Raw genomic sequence first — 13,383 nt, 5'->3', positions numbered from 1 at the left:
TTGGACCAAGCACACCAGGGGAGAGCGCGAACGCAGTCCCCCACTACCAGAAATTATGCAGTCGAGATTCCCACATTTGGGGAATTCGCAGGGGTCAGCACAGCCGGAGTGCAATGGCCGAGCCTCGCCCTGGGTGAACCTCCTTCTTGATCAAGGTATCTCCCCTGCCAGGTAAGTATGAGTTGTACAGGCCCCTGCAACCGGCCCGCACCCACAGCACAGCACTCGCAGCCTAGGCCAGCTCCTCGCCCTGCACGCCACCGCCTCCTGCTGGGCCCACTCTTTCGCACACTCACACGCCACACCAACACTCAAAAGTGTGGGGAAAACGAGAAAACGAGCGCGCCGTTTCCTACACATCTGCAGTCGCCATTTCGCCATCGCAGCATGTCCCGGGATGCAATTCGGCCTCATTTACATATCACCAGACCGGCAGATCGCTACGCAAGCTCGCGACGTGCGCCTGCCACACACCGAACAAACACCGGAGCCTCTTCAGCAATTTCCGAAAAACGCGCCTGCTCGCCTGCCCCCAAGGCTCCGTCTCTTACCTGCTCTCCAGAGCCTGCTGCCTTCCGTGCTTTTCCCTCGGCACCGCTGCACCGCACCGCACACAGCTCCTGCAGCGGGGGGAGAAAGTTTCCACGCTCCGCCGCAGGGAAGGCTCGCTCCGTGCGCACACGTCCTTTCAATGCCAGTTCAACAAGTGCTCCGCATTAGCAGCGTCGGGGCTCCGGCGTGTCGCGCCTCACCTCACCTCGCACAGCCCCCTTCCTTCAATGTCTGGCGCTGGGCACGCCCCGCTCTCCTCCACCTCATCTTATCGCGTGTGACCTCCGACAATGGCCACAATGCCGGGGAATGGCACCTGTAAAGTGTTAATTGGGGCACAGGAACAGCCCGCCTCGTCTCGGGGGCCGGCTTCAAAGACAATACAGCAAGCACAGCGGGGCGGGGGAAGAAGACGACACGACACTCGCAGGCACATTCAGCTCCGGCGGGAACGAGTCCTCCGTCGGTCTTTTCAAGTGCTGAGAGCCGAGTAATCCCCGGTGACTAGGTCTCACCCTGCGACTCTCGACTGGGCTCACCCACGGCAGCCCAGCAGGTGTGAGCCCGGCCGGCACCCGGATGGGAGATTCCCCCCGGGAAAGCTCAGGTTGCTGCTGCTGCTCCTGCGAGAGGGGTGACTGGGACCAGTAGGGAGCGCTCACCCTGCGGGCTGTGTGGCTCTCTTATGCCCCAGCATCCTCATGGCGACACTCTGCTGCACAAACAGGCGCCGTCCTTCGGGGGAGGCGTAAAACCGAGGTGTCCTGACCCTCCTTGGCCATTCCAAATCCCAGGGCGTCTCTCAAGAAAGAGTCACGGGGGTGTTACCCATCAGTCGGGCTCTCCTCCTAATCCCCGTCTCACCTGTAACAATCAATGATGAGGCCCCCTGTCCCGTGATATTGTACTTGTCTCCTGGCCGCTGGCTGGCGCCGTGAGATTTAGTGCTCGCGCAAGAGACCGGGGCAGGGCGCGAACGCGGCCCCCCGCCCCCCACAAAGTGTGCGCTCCAGGTTCCCTCTCGGGGCTCTGCAGCACAGCGTCCCGGCGCTTCCTCCTCGCCGGCCGCCGGGACAGCGGAAAGGCAGCGAGAAGGAGCCTCTTGCTCTGACGCCGCAAGGCCACAAGAGGGCGGAGGCGCCGCGCGTCTGGCCGACGTGTAGGGCCGGTGCGCTTTATGTGCCGAAATAAAACGCGACAGCCCAGAAATGTTTTCAGAGTGCTGTGCACTGGAGGTTTCTGTCTTGTGAACACTTGCCTTGTGCTCCTCCGTGCAGTTTGTTTGTCCTGCTCCAGTGCGGGACAAGAGCAGGGCAAGCCAACTGAAGGGAGCACATTCGCCAACATCCAGGCACGCACTGAGTTCGAAAGCGGCTCCTTTCCAAAGAATCGCACATGAACGATCCCTCAGTCCCGCCCAGGGGGCACGGCGCCCCCGCCACACAGCTTCAAGTAGCGAGTCCGGCGCCCCGGCTTGCGCTTACGGCCACACCACCCTGAACACGCCCGATCTCGTCTGATCTCGGAAGCTAAGCAGGGTCGGGCCTGGTTAGTACTTGGATGGGAGACCGCCTGGGAATACCAGGTGCTGTAAGCTGTTGCTCTCTCGGCCAGCGGGGGTCGCCGTTGGTGCCGTAGGCTTTGGGAGGAAGAACTCGAGTATGGACATTTATTTCCCGAAAATACCAAACATTTCAATCTTCCCACTTTTGTTTCCTTCGGCAACGCTGACTGGCAAACGGTATCGCGACGGTCGTCCACTTTCTAGGCATGCCAGTTCAGAAAGAGAAGCTCCCTCACATCCCTTCAGATGCTCAAGAAAAATGATCGATATCCTGATCTCTAAAGATGGCTCTTTTAATGGCATGCGTGTGATTCGTATTAGGAAAAAAACACGTTTGTAAAACGAATATCGAAGCTGCCTCTAAATCTGCAATTGAAGGTCAGTCAATAAACAACTCGTTTTTCGTAGAAATATACATATATTCATTTATAACCCATTTCATTCATTGAGCACAGATTCTCCAACAAAATGAGCAGGGATGGATTCAGAGTGAGCAGAAAAAAAGGGAAAAACCGAGTTAAGAACAAGAAAGCATAGCGTATGTCTGTAACGGGCACTAAAACGAGTACCATGTCGTCTGCCGGTGCTCGTGAATAACCCCAGGGCATCTTTCTAATAACCCCCCTCTATGAAGCGGTTTCACCAGCATGTTGTGCTGCTCACGGGGGGGGGCTGCCGAGCGCGGAAGCCCAGCACAGCTCCCCAGCACACAGCAAAGCCGCCTGCACTGCCGCATCTGTTATTGGACCAAGCACACCAGGGGAGAGCGCGAACGCAGTCCCCCACTACCAGAAATTATGCAGTCCAGATTCCCACATTTGGGGAATTCGCAGGGGTCAGCACAGCCGGAGTGCAATGGCCGAGCCTCGCCCTGGGTGAACCTCCTTCTTGATCAAGGTATCTCCCCTGCCAGGTAAGTATGAGTTGTACAGGCCCCTGCAAGCGGCCCGCACCCACAGCACAGCACTCGCAGCCTAGGCCAGCTCCTCGCCCTGCACGCCACCGCCTCCTGCTGGGCCCACTCTTTCGCACACTCACACGCCACACCAACACTCAAAAGTGTGGGGAAAACGAGAAAACGAGCGCGCCGTTTCCTACACATCTGCAGTCGCCATTTCGCCATCGCAGCATGTCCCGGGATGCAATTCGGCCTCATTTACATATCACCAGACCGGCAGATCGCTACGCAAGCTCGCGACGTGCGCCTGCCACACACCGAACAAACACCGGAGCCTCTTCAGCAATTTCCGAAAAACGCGCCTGCTCGCCTGCCCCCAAGGCTCCGTCTCTTACCTGCTCTCCAGAGCCTGCTGCCTTCCGTGCTTTTCCCTCGGCACCGCTGCACCGCACCGCACACAGCTCCTGCAGCGGGGGGAGAAAGTTTCCACGCTCCGCCGCAGGGAAGGCTCGCTCCGTGCGCACACGTCCTTTCAATGCCAGTTCAACAAGTGCTCCGCATTAGTAGCGTCGGGGCTCCGGCGTGTCGCGCCTCACCTCACCTCGCACAGCCCCCTTCCTTCAATGTCTGGCGCTGGGCACGCCCCGCTCTCCTCCACCTCATCTTATCGCGTGTGACCTCCGACAATGGCCACAATGCCGGGGAATGGCACCTGTAAAGTGTTAATTGGGGCACAGGAACAGCCCGCCTCGTCTCGGGGGCCGGCTTCAAAGACAATACAGCAAGCACAGCGGGGCGGGGGAAGAAGACGACACGACACTCGCAGGCACATTCAGCTCCGGCGGGAACGAGTCCTCCGTCGGTCTTTTCAAGTGCTGAGAGCCGAGTAATCCCCGGTGACTAGGTCTCACCCTGCGACTCTCGACTGGGCTCACCCACGGCAGCCCAGCAGGTGTGAGCCCGGCCGGCACCCGGATGGGAGATTCCCCCCGGGAAAGCTCAGGTTGCTGCTGCTGCTCCTGCGAGAGGGGTGACTGGGACCAGTAGGGAGCGCTCACCCTGCGGGCTGTGTGGCTCTCTTATGCCCCAGCATCCTCATGGCGACACTCTGCTGCACAAACAGGCGCCGTCCTTCGGGGGAGGCGTAAAACCGAGGTGTCCTGACCCTCCTTGGCCATTCCAAATCCCAGGGCGTCTCTCAAGAAAGAGTCACGGGGGTGTTACCCATCAGTCGGGCTCTCCTCCTAATCCCCGTCTCACCTGTAACAATCAATGATGAGGCCCCCTGTCCCGTGATATTGTACTTGTCTCCTGGCCGCTGGCTGGCGCCGTGAGATTTAGTGCTCGCGCAAGAGACCGGGGCAGGGCGCGAACGCGGCCCCCCGCCCCCCGCCCCCCACAAAGTGTGCGCTCCAGGTTCCCTCTCGGGGCTCTGCAGCACAGCGTCCCGGCGCTTCCTCCTCGCCGGCCGCCGGGACAGCGGAAAGGCAGCGAGAAGGAGCCTCTTGCTCTGACGCCGCAAGGCCACAAGAGGGCGGAGGCGCCGCGCGTCTGGCCGACGTGTAGGGCCGGTGCGCTTTATGTGCCGAAATAAAACGCGACAGCCCAGAAATGTTTTCAGAGTGCTGTGCACTGGAGGTTTCTGTCTTGTGAACACTTGCCTTGTGCTCCTCCGTGCAGTTTGTTTGTCCTGCTCCAGTGCGGGACAAGAGCAGGGCAAGCCAACTGAAGGGAGCACATTCGCCAACATCCAGGCACGCACTGAGTTCGAAAGCGGCTCCTTTCCAAAGAATCGCACATGAACGATCCCTCAGTCCCGCCCAGGGGGCACGGCGCCCCCGCCACACAGCTTCAAGTAGCGAGTCCGGCGCCCCGGCTTGCGCTTACGGCCACACCACCCTGAACACGCCCGATCTCGTCTGATCTCGGAAGCTAAGCAGGGTCGGGCCTGGTTAGTACTTGGATGGGAGACCGCCTGGGAATACCAGGTGCTGTAAGCTTTTGCTCTCTCGGCCAGCGGGGGTCGCCGTTGGTGCCGTAGGCTTTGGGAGGAAGAACTCGAGTATGGACATTTATTTCCCGAAAATACCAAACATTTCAATCTTCCCACTTTTGTTTCCTTCGGCAACGCTGACTGGCAAACGGTATCGCGACGGTCGTCCACTTTCTAGGCATGCCAGTTCAGAAAGAGAAGCTCCCTCACATCCCTTCAGATGCTCAAGAAAAATGATCGATATCCTGATCTCTAAAGATGGCTCTTTTAATGGCATGCGTGTGATTCGTATTAGGAAAAAAACACGTTTGTAAAACGAATATCGAAGCTGCCTCTAAATCTGCAATTGAAGGTCAGTCAATAAACAACTCGTTTTTCGTAGAAATATACATATATTCATTTATAACCCATTTCATTCATTGAGCACAGATTCTCCAACAAAATGAGCAGGGATGGATTCAGAGTGAGCAGAAAAAAAGGGAAAAACCGAGTTAAGAACAAGAAAGCATAGCGTATGTCTGTAACGGGCACTAAAACGAGTACCATGTCGTCTGCCGGTGCTCGTGAATAACCCCAGGGCATCTTTCTAATAACCCCCCTCTATGAAGCGGTTTCACCAGCATGTTGTGCTGCTCACGGGGGGGGCTGCCGAGCGCGGAAGCCCAGCACAGCTCCCCAGCACACAGCAAAGCCGCCTGCACTGCCGCATCTGTTATTGGACCAAGCACACCAGGGGAGAGCGCGAACTCAGTCCCCCACTACCAGAAATTATGCAGTCGAGATTCCCACATTTGGGGAATTCGCAGGGGTCAGCACAGCCGGAGTGCAATGGCCGAGCCTCGCCCTGGGTGAACCTCCTTCTTGATCAAGGTATCTCCCCTGCCAGGTAAGTATGAGTTGTACAGGCCCCTGCAAGCGGCCCGCACCCACAGCACAGCACTCGCAGCCTAGGCCAGCTCCTCGCCCTGCACGCCACCGCCTCCTGCTGGGCCCACTCTTTCGCACACTCACACGCCACACCAACACTCAAAAGTGTGGGGAAAACGAGAAAACGAGCGCGCCGTTTCCTACACATCTGCAGTCGCCATTTCGCCATCGCAGCATGTCCCGGGATGCAATTCGGCCTCATTTACATATCACCAGACCGGCAGATCGCTACGCAAGCTCGCGACGTGCGCCTGCCACACACCGAACAAACACCGGAGCCTCTTCAGCAATTTCCGAAAAACGCGCCTGCTCGCCTGCCCCCAAGGCTCCGTCTCTTACCTGCTCTCCAGAGCCTGCTGCCTTCCGTGCTTTTCCCTCGGCACCGCTGCACCGCACCGCACACAGCTCCTGCAGCGGGGGGAGAAAGTTTCCACGCTCCGCCGCAGGGAAGGCTCGCTCCGTGCGCACACGTCCTTTCAATGCCAGTTCAACAAGTGCTCCGCATTAGCAGCGTCGGGGCTCCGGCGTGTCGCGCCTCACCTCACCTCGCACAGCCCCCTTCCTTCAATGTCTGGCGCTGGGCACGCCCCGCTCTCCTCCACCTCATCTTATCGCGTGTGACCTCCGACAATGGCCACAATGCCGGGGAATGGCACCTGTAAAGTGTTAATTGGGGCACAGGAACAGCCCGCCTCGTCTCGGGGGCCGGCTTCAAAGACAATACAGCAAGCACAGCGGGGCGGGGGAAGAAGACGACACGACACTCGCAGGCACATTCAGCTCCGGCGGGAACGAGTCCTCCGTCGGTCTTTTCAAGTGCTGAGAGCCGAGTAATCCCCGGTGACTAGGTCTCACCCTGCGACTCTCGACTGGGCTCACCCACGGCAGCCCAGCAGGTGTGAGCCCGGCCGGCACCCGGATGGGAGATTCCCCCCGGGAAAGCTCAGGTTGCTGCTGCTGCTCCTGCGAGAGGGGTGACTGGGACCAGTAGGGAGCGCTCACCCTGCGGGCTGTGTGGCTCTCTTATGCCCCAGCATCCTCATGGCGACACTCTGCTGCACAAACAGGCGCCGTCCTTCGGGGGAGGCGTAAAACCGAGGTGTCCTGACCCTCCTTGGCCATTCCAAATCCCAGGGCGTCTCTCAAGAAAGAGTCACGGGGGTGTTACCCATCAGTCGGGCTCTCCTCCTAATCCCCGTCTCACCTGTAACAATCAATGATGAGGCCCCCTGTCCCGTGATATTGTACTTGTCTCCTGGCCGCTGGCTGGCGCCGTGAGATTTAGTGCTCGCGCAAGAGACCGGGGCAGGGCGCGAACGCGGCCCCCCGCCCCCCGCCCCCCACAAAGTGTGCGCTCCAGGTTCCCTCTCGGGGCTCTGCAGCACAGCGTCCCGGCGCTTCCTCCTCGCCGGCCGCCGGGACAGCGGAAAGGCAGCGAGAAGGAGCCTCTTGCTCTGACGCCGCAAGGCCACAAGAGGGCGGAGGCGCCGCGCGTCTGGCCGACGTGTAGGGCCGGTGCGCTTTATGTGCCGAAATAAAACGCGACAGCCCAGAAATGTTTTCAGAGTGCTGTGCACTGGAGGTTTCTGTCTTGTGAACACTTGCCTTGTGCTCCTCCGTGCAGTTTGTTTGTCCTGCTCCAGTGCGGGACAAGAGCAGGGCAAGCCAACTGAAGGGAGCACATTCGCCAACATCCAGGCACGCACTGAGTTCGAAAGCGGCTCCTTTCCAAAGAATCGCACATGAACGATCCCTCAGTCCCGCCCAGGGGGCACGGCGCCCCCGCCACACAGCTTCAAGTAGCGAGTCCGGCGCCCCGGCTTGCGCTTACGGCCACACCACCCTGAACACGCCCGATCTCGTCTGATCTCGGAAGCTAAGCAGGGTCGGGCCTGGTTAGTACTTGGATGGGAGACCGCCTGGGAATACCAGGTGCTGTAAGCTTTTGCTCTCGGCCAGCGGGGGTCGCCGTTGGTGCCGTAGGCTTTGGGAGGAAGAACTCGAGTATGGACATTTATTTCCCGAAAATACCAAACATTTCAATCTTCCCACTTTTGTTTCCTTCGGCAACGCTGACTGGCAAACGGTATCGCGACGGTCGTCCACTTTCTAGGCATGCCAGTTCAGAAAGAGAAGCTCCCTCACATCCCTTCAGATGCTCAAGAAAAATGATCGATATCCTGATCTCTAAAGATGGCTCTTTTAATGGCATGCGTGTGATTCGTATTAGGAAAAAAACACGTTTGTAAAACGAATATCGAAGCTGCCTCTAAATCTGCAATTGAAGGTCAGTCAATAAACAACTCGTTTTTCGCAGAAATATACATATATTCATTTATAACCCATTTCATTCATTGAGCACAGATTCTCCAACAAAATGAGCAGGGATGGATTCAGAGTGAGCAGAAAAAAAGGGAAAAACCGAGTTAAGAACAAGAAAGCATAGCGTATGTCTGTAACGGGCACTAAAACGAGTACCATGTCGTCTGCCGGTGCTCGTGAATAACCCCAGGGCATCTTTCTAATAACCCCCCTCTATGAAGCGGTTTCACCAGCATGTTGTGCTGCTCACGGGGGGGGCTGCCGAGCGCGGAAGCCCAGCACAGCTCCCCAGCACACAGCAAAGCCGCCTGCACTGCCGCATCTGTTATTGGACCAAGCACACCAGGGGAGAGCGCGAACGCAGTCCCCCACTACCAGAAATTATGCAGTCGAGATTCCCACATTTGGGGAATTCGCAGGGGTCAGCACAGCCGGAGTGCAATGGCCGAGCCTCGCCCTGGGTGAACCTCCTTCTTGATCAAGGTATCTCCCCTGCCAGGTAAGTATGAGTTGTACAGGCCCCTGCAAGCGGCCCGCACCCACAGCACAGCACTCGCAGCCTAGGCCAGCTCCTCGCCCTGCACGCCACCGCCTCCTGCTGGGCCCACTCTTTCGCACACTCACACGCCACACCAACACTCAAAAGTGTGGGGAAAACGAGAAAACGAGCGCGCCGTTTCCTACACATCTGCAGTCGCCATTTCGCCATCGCAGCATGTCCCGGGATGCAATTCGGCCTCATTTACATATCACCAGACCGGCAGATCGCTACGCAAGCTCGCGACGTGCGCCTGCCACACACCGAACAAACACCGGAGCCTCTTCAGCAATTTCCGAAAAACGCGCCTGCTCGCCTGCCCCCAAGGCTCCGTCTCTTACCTGCTCTCCAGAGCCTGCTGCCTTCCGTGCTTTTCCCTCGGCACCGCTGCACCGCACCGCACACAGCTCCTGCAGCGGGGGGAGAAAGTTTCCACGCTCCGCCGCAGGGAAGGCTCGCTCCGTGCGCACACGTCCTTTCAATGCCAGTTCAACAAGTGCTCCGCATTAGCAGCGTCGGGGCTCCGGCGTGTCGCGCCTCACCTCACCTCGCACAGCCCCCTTCCTTCAATGTCTGGCGCTGGGCACGCCCCGCTCTCCTCCACCTCATCTTATCGCGTGTGACCTCCGACAATGGCCACAATGCCGGGGAATGGCACCTGTAAAGTGTTAATTGGGGCACAGGAACAGCCCGCCTCGTCTCGGGGGCCGGCTTCAAAGACAATACAGCAAGCACAGCGGGGCGGGGGAAGAAGACGACACGACACTCGCAGGCACATTCAGCTCCGGCGGGAACGAGTCCTCCGTCGGTCTTTTCAAGTGCTGAGAGCCGAGTAATCCCCGGTGACTAGGTCTCACCCTGCGACTCTCGACTGGGCTCACCCACGGCAGCCCAGCAGGTGTGAGCCCGGCCGGCACCCGGATGGGAGATTCCCCCCGGGAAAGCTCAGGTTGCTGCTGCTGCTCCTGCGAGAGGGGTGACTGGGACCAGTAGGGAGCGCTCACCCTGCGGGCTGTGTGGCTCTCTTATGCCCCAGCATCCTCATGGCGACACTCTGCTGCACAAACAGGCGCCGTCCTTCGGGGGAGGCGTAAAACCGAGGTGTCCTGACCCTCCTTGGCCATTCCAAATCCCAGGGCGTCTCTCAAGAAAGAGTCACGGGGGTGTTACCCATCAGTCGGGCTCTCCTCCTAATCCCCGTCTCACCTGTAACAATCAATGATGAGGCCCCCTGTCCCGTGATATTGTACTTGTCTCCTGGCCGCTGGCTGGCGCCGTGAGATTTAGTGCTCGCGCAAGAGACCGGGGCAGGGCGCGAACGCGGCCCCCCGCCCCCCGCCCCCCACAAAGTGTGCGCTCCAGGTTCCCTCTCGGGGCTCTGCAGCACAGCGTCCCGGCGCTTCCTCCTCGCCGGCCGCCGGGACAGCGGAAAGGCAGCGAGAAGGAGCCTCTTGCTCTGACGCCGCAAGGCCACAAGAGGGCGGAGGCGCCGCGCGTCTGGCCGACGTGTAGGGCCGGTGCGCTTTATGTGCCGAAATAAAACGCGACAGCCCAGAAATGTTTTCAGAGTGCTGTGCACTGGAGGTTTCTGTCTTGTGAACACTTGCCTTGTGCTCCTCCGTGCAGTTTGTTTGTCCTGCTCCAGTGCGGGACAAGAGCAGGGCAAGCCAACTGAAGGGAGCACATTCGCCAACATCCAGGCACGCACTGAGTTCGAAAGCGGCTCCTTTCCAAAGAATCGCACATGAACGATCCCTCAGTCCCGCCCAGGGGGCACGGCGCCCCCGCCACACAGCTTCAAGTAGCGAGTCCGGCGCCCCGGCTTGCGCTTACGGCCACACCACCCTGAACACGCCCGATCTCGTCTGATCTCGGAAGCTAAGCAGGGTCGGGCCTGGTTAGTACTTGGATGGGAGACCGCCTGGGAATACCAGGTGCTGTAAGCTTTTGCTCTCTCGGCCAGCGGGGGTCGCCGTTGGTGCCGTAGGCTTTGGGAGGAAGAACTCGAGTATGGACATTTATTTCCCGAAAATACCAAACATTTCAATCTTCCCACTTTTGTTTCCTTCGGCAACGCTGACTGGCAAACGGTATCGCGACGGTCGTCCACTTTCTAGGCATGCCAGTTCAGAAAGAGAAGCTCCCTCACATCCCTTCAGATGCTCAAGAAAAATGATCGATATCCTGATCTCTAAAGATGGCTCTTTTAATGGCATGCGTGTGATTCGTATTAGGAAAAAAACACGTTTGTAAAACGAATATCGAAGCTGCCTCTAAATCTGCAATTGAAGGTCAGTCAATAAACAACTCGTTTTTCGTAGAAATATACATATATTCATTTATAACCCATTTCATTCATTGAGCACAGATTCTCCAACAAAATGAGCAGGGATGGATTCAGAGTGAGCAGAAAAAAAGGGAAAAACCGAGTTAAGAACAAGAAAGCATAGCGTATGTCTGTAACGGGCACTAAAACGAGTACCATGTCGTCTGCCGGTGCTCGTGAATAACCCCAGGGCATCTTTCTAATAACCCCCCTCTATGAAGCGGTTTCACCAGCATGTTGTGCTGCTCACGGGGGGGGGCTGCCGAGCGCGGAAGCCCAGCACAGCTCCCCAGCACACAGCAAAGCCGCCTGCACTGCCGCATCTGTTATTGGACCAAGCACACCAGGGGAGAGCGCGAACGCAGTCCCCCACTACCAGAAATTATGCAGTCGAGATTCCCACATTTGGGGAATTCGCAGGGGTCAGCACAGCCGGAGTGCAATGGCCGAGCCTCGCCCTGGGTGAACCTCCTTCTTGATCAAGGTATCTCCCCTGCCAGGTAAGTATGAGTTGTACAGGCCCCTGCAAGCGGCCCGCACCCACAGCACAGCACTCGCAGCCTAGGCCAGCTCCTCGCCCTGCACGCCACCGCCTCCTGCTGGGCCCACTCTTTCGCACACTCACACGCCACACCAACACTCAAAAGTGTGGGGAAAACGAGAAAACGAGCGCGCCGTTTCCTACACATCTGCAGTCGCCATTTCGCCATCGCAGCATGTCCCGGGATGCAATTCGGCCTCATTTACATATCACCAGACCGGCAGATCGCTACGCAAGCTCGCGACGTGCGCCTGCCACACACCGAACAAACACCGGAGCCTCTTCAGCAATTTCCGAAAAACGCGCCTGCTCGCCTGCCCCCAAGGCTCCGTCTCTTACCTGCTCTCCAGAGCCTGCTGCCTTCCGTGCTTTTCCCTCGGCACCGCTGCACCGCACCGCACACAGCTCCTGCAGCGGGGGGAGAAAGTTTCCACGCTCCGCCGCAGGGAAGGCTCGCTCCGTGCGCACACGTCCTTTCAATGCCAGTTCAACAAGTGCTCCGCATTAGCAGCGTCGGGGCTCCGGCGTGTCGCGCCTCACCTCACCTCGCACAGCCCCCTTCCTTCAATGTCTGGCGCTGGGCACGCCCCGCTCTCCTCCACCTCATCTTATCGCGTGTGACCTCCGACAATGGCCACAATGCCGGGGAATGGCACCTGTAAAGTGTTAATTGGGGCACAGGAACAGCCCGCCTCGTCTCGGGGGCCGGCTTCAAAGACAATACAGCAAGCACAGCGGGGCGGGGGAAGAAGACGACACGACACTCGCAGGCACATTCAGCTCCGGCGGGAACGAGTCCTCCGTCGGTCTTTTCAAGTGCTGAGAGCCGAGTAATCCCCGGTGACTAGGTCTCACCCTGCGACTCTCGACTGGGCTCACCCACGGCAGCCCAGCAGGTGTGAGCCCGGCCGGCACCCGGATGGGAGATTCCCCCCGGGAAAGCTCAGGTTGCTGCTGCTGCTCCTGCGAGAGGGGTGACTGGGACCAGTAGGGAGCGCTCACCCTGCGGGCTGTGTGGCTCTCTTATGCCCCAGCATCCTCATGGCGACACTCTGCTGCACAAACAGGCGCCGTCCTTCGGGGGAGGCGTAAAACCGAGGTGTCCTGACCCTCCTTGGCCATTCCAAATCCCAGGGCGTCTCTCAAGAAAGAGTCACGGGGGTGTTACCCATCAGTCGGGCTCTCCTCCTAATCCCCGTCTCACCTGTAACAATCAATGATGAGGCCCCCTGTCCCGTGATATTGTACTTGTCTCCTGGCCGCTGGCTGGCGCCGTGAGATTTAGTGCTCGCGCAAGAGACCGGGGCAGGGCGCGAACGCGGCCCCCCGCCCCCCGCCCCCCACAAAGTGTGCGCTCCAGGTTCCCTCTCGGGGCTCTGCAGCACAGCGTCCCGGCGCTTCCTCCTCGCCGGCCGCCGGGACAGCGGAAAGGCAGCGAGAAGGAGCCTCTTGCTCTGACGCCGCAAGGCCACAAGAGGGCGGAGGCGCCGCGCGTCTGGCCGACGTGTAGGGCCGGTGCGCTTTATGTGCCGAAATAAAACGCGACAGCCCAGAAATGTTTTCAGAGTGCTGTGCACTGGAGGTTTCTGTCTTGTGAACACTTGCCTTGTGCTCCTCCGTGCAGTTTGTTTGTCCTGCTCCAGTGCGGGACAAGAGCAGGGCAAGCCAACTGAAGGGAGCACATTCGCCAACATCCAGGCACGCACTGAGTTCGAAAGCGGC

The 13,383-nt window shown here is 58.8% G+C and overlaps 9 non-coding genes across 9 annotated transcripts; 4 read left to right on the top strand and 5 right to left on the bottom strand.

Moving 5' to 3' along the window:
- Positions 1–15: 15 nt before the first annotated feature.
- LOC148841894 (U1 spliceosomal RNA) lies at positions 16–179 on the bottom strand. The gene has a single exon (XR_016091566.1). It is a non-coding gene; the product is annotated as a U1 spliceosomal RNA (small nuclear RNA).
- A 1,851-nt stretch (positions 180–2,030) lies between these two features.
- On the top strand, positions 2,031–2,149 carry LOC148841893 (5S ribosomal RNA). Its single transcript, XR_016093652.1, has one exon. It is a non-coding gene; the product is annotated as a 5S ribosomal RNA (ribosomal RNA).
- Positions 2,150–2,873: 724 nt separating this feature from the next.
- On the bottom strand, positions 2,874–3,037 carry LOC148841892 (U1 spliceosomal RNA). The gene has a single exon (XR_016091674.1). It is a non-coding gene; the product is annotated as a U1 spliceosomal RNA (small nuclear RNA).
- A 1,858-nt stretch (positions 3,038–4,895) lies between these two features.
- LOC148841891 (5S ribosomal RNA) lies at positions 4,896–5,014 on the top strand. Its single transcript, XR_016093650.1, has one exon. It is a non-coding gene; the product is annotated as a 5S ribosomal RNA (ribosomal RNA).
- A 723-nt stretch (positions 5,015–5,737) lies between these two features.
- LOC148841890 (U1 spliceosomal RNA) lies at positions 5,738–5,901 on the bottom strand. The gene has a single exon (XR_016091671.1). It is a non-coding gene; the product is annotated as a U1 spliceosomal RNA (small nuclear RNA).
- Positions 5,902–7,759: 1,858 nt separating this feature from the next.
- LOC148841889 (5S ribosomal RNA) lies at positions 7,760–7,878 on the top strand. The gene has a single exon (XR_016093649.1). It is a non-coding gene; the product is annotated as a 5S ribosomal RNA (ribosomal RNA).
- A 721-nt stretch (positions 7,879–8,599) lies between these two features.
- On the bottom strand, positions 8,600–8,763 carry LOC148841888 (U1 spliceosomal RNA). The gene has a single exon (XR_016091565.1). It is a non-coding gene; the product is annotated as a U1 spliceosomal RNA (small nuclear RNA).
- Positions 8,764–10,621: 1,858 nt separating this feature from the next.
- LOC148841887 (5S ribosomal RNA) lies at positions 10,622–10,740 on the top strand. Its single transcript, XR_016093648.1, has one exon. It is a non-coding gene; the product is annotated as a 5S ribosomal RNA (ribosomal RNA).
- Positions 10,741–11,464: 724 nt separating this feature from the next.
- LOC148841886 (U1 spliceosomal RNA) lies at positions 11,465–11,628 on the bottom strand. The gene has a single exon (XR_016091564.1). It is a non-coding gene; the product is annotated as a U1 spliceosomal RNA (small nuclear RNA).
- Positions 11,629–13,383: the final 1,755 nt, after the last annotated feature.

Source organism: Atractosteus spatula, chromosome 1 (genome assembly GCF_055471065.1).
Source record: "Atractosteus spatula isolate fAtrSpa1 chromosome 1, fAtrSpa1.hap1, whole genome shotgun sequence".
NCBI lineage: Eukaryota > Metazoa > Chordata > Actinopteri > Semionotiformes > Lepisosteidae > Atractosteus > Atractosteus spatula.
This window is presented reverse-complemented; position numbering and strand designations above follow the sequence as displayed.